Below are 2,477 nucleotides of genomic sequence, written 5' to 3'. Positions count from 1 at the left end.
TGCATACATCCTTTCATCCATATTTTGAGCAGAAAAACAAGAAGGAGGGTTTTTATAATTTGACCTCATAACTTCATAATTCTATTTTTAAAAAGCAACCTTATATCTGAATGACTTTATCAACATTAAACTGGAAAAGTGTGAGAAAATTGTCTCGCACTTTTTCTCCGACTTTCTCCTCAATTTTTGCTTCTCAGTCTCTACTGTCTGTGGCGGGGTGTGGTCACTCTCAATTCATCCTCAACTTCATTATTCTCTTGGTGGGAAGGGACCAAAGCCAAGATCTGAGACTTGAGAAGAGAGGCATATATAATATGTAAACACTAAGTTACCATAGCTCATCTTTCTCTCAAAAAATGTAGCTTTATAAAAACAGCCTTTCATTTTGTGTAACAAGTAAGCAAGGAAAAAAAAGTTACCTCTAGATTTTAATTAGATTGACCACTGATTACTAAGTAATTTTTGACAAGTCACTCTTTTTTTTTTTAGCTAATGGGAAATAAAAAAAAAAAGTCCACATTTTTTCACATGCTTAATTAGTTCATTTTTCTTATATAAAAACCTGAGGTCATAGCCACAGGTGGGGCCTGAGTCTTCTACATATAGACTCTGGTGTAGATTTTTAGGAAATGGGCAATGAACTCCTTATAGGAAGGTTTGGTGAATACAGTCTCTTTCCAGAGGTTGGGAGTCAGATAGCTGTAGGTCTTGGAAAGGGCCTCAAAGGTGGCCTTTGCAGAGATTCATGGGTTGGCAGTGCAGGTCCGGGATGAGGTGTAGCAGTCCTCAATACTGGCAATTGGCAGCTGCTTCTTGGGTACAGGTGTTCAGGCGATGCCTCATCTTTGTGGGCAGGGATGCGGTGCACCAGTACAAAACCCTCGTGACCTGTTTCCTTGCAAGGGACAGTGTGGGGTTTGCCCTTTTGCTCCCCCAGAAGCCTCCCTGTACAGAGACAATGGAGAGCTTGACCAGAATGATGTTCCCATGAATAGTGATGGCTACCTCCTTGGAAATCTTATCCAGATCAATAAGGCCACTGTAGTCCCTAATGGTGACAAATGTCTTGAACCTGGTCCTCTGGGTAGCATAAATCTAACTTTGTACAAGTATAATATTCAAAAGCTCATCCTTGAAGAATCCATTTTCCTTGCAGGAAAAAGTCAGTGGTCTCAGATTCCTTGACAGGCATAGAGTAGAAATAGATCTCCATGGACTTGATGTTCATGTCCTTGACCAGGTGGCCTTTTTGGTATGGAGATTCATGCCTTCAAGCTTGCTCTTTGGGACCTCAGGACTTGTTTCTGCACCAGTGTAATCCACCATTTGGTGTTTTTTCCAAAGAAGAAGATACTGGATACTGAAAATATCTCATTTCTATATTTAAACATAGATTTCTAGATTATTTGTAGGATAGGCAACTTAAAAGAGGAACAACTTACTATTTTCATAATCATCTAGTGATGATAAAGGGAATATCAAGCTTTTAAAAATGTATCAACAGGTAAGATTCAGATCCTTAAGATGCTTTTGGAGGTTTAATTCATTATCCCTTTGCATAGATAATTACAAAAGTAGCATTTGTACTTCCCATTCATCTTTGGAATGTGTAATATAGATTTCATGCCTCTTCTCACTCACTTTGTTATAGCATTATATTTTCTCATTTTTAAATTGAAAGATATAGCCCACCCAGTGTCTCCTCTTATAATGCTAAGAAGCATAACACCTTCCTTTGATCCATTTTATGACATTAGAAATTTTCCTGCAGAGGCCTGTTGATTAAATAATTTCTACTCCCTTCACATTTCCTGGTTCTAAAACTCTTACTTCCTTGACTTACAGCAAAAATATTGCTTTGTTAAGACACTATTTTTTATTTCAAATCAATTTGCCACCAAATGTGGATTATTGCAATATCTTTTAAAAGACAACTCATATTTGAATATTATTCACATGACCAAAAATGAGCTTGGTACCTTTCTCAGAGAGTTGACGATTTTACTAAGTGACTTTCAAAAGATCTATTTGTTATTTTACTCTTTTTAGAAATATAACCTCTAAGCTAATTTCTAAACATCATGTAATGCATTTATCAAAACATGTGCAAATATATAAAAGCATATTTGTATTATTTGAACCATTTACATTTTCCAGCTTGAGAAACTATAGTATCTATCAGTTACTGTATTAGAGAAGTCACTTGGTAGACCTCAGAGGAGCTAAACCATTTTCAAGACATGTCATGCACAGAAAAATAAGCTAACAGCAGTAGCAGCAATAGCACCAACTCCAATTGTTGGCACCCATACGATTTTTAGCAATTTTCTGTCTACTGGCTCTACTAGGTAAGCCTGATGGTTATACCTGTTCCCAGTTTCAAGATGAGGTACCTGAAGCTAATCACATTTTGATGATTTATTCATGGTTAAAGGACATAACCAAGCTAGAAGCAGGACAAGACACAAGTTTTTCCA

At 36.9% G+C, this 2,477-nt stretch overlaps 1 pseudogene; it reads right to left on the bottom strand.

Annotated features, from left to right (window-relative positions):
* Positions 1–536: 536 nt before the first annotated feature.
* LOC124979302 (40S ribosomal protein S2-like) lies at positions 537–1,234 on the bottom strand (annotated as a pseudogene).
* Between the last annotated feature and the right edge of the window lie 1,243 nt (positions 1,235–2,477).

The sequence above is a fragment of the Sciurus carolinensis genome, chromosome 1 (genome assembly GCF_902686445.1).
Source record: "Sciurus carolinensis chromosome 1, mSciCar1.2, whole genome shotgun sequence".
NCBI classification, from domain to species: Eukaryota; Metazoa; Chordata; class Mammalia; order Rodentia; family Sciuridae; genus Sciurus; species Sciurus carolinensis.
This window is presented reverse-complemented; position numbering and strand designations above follow the sequence as displayed.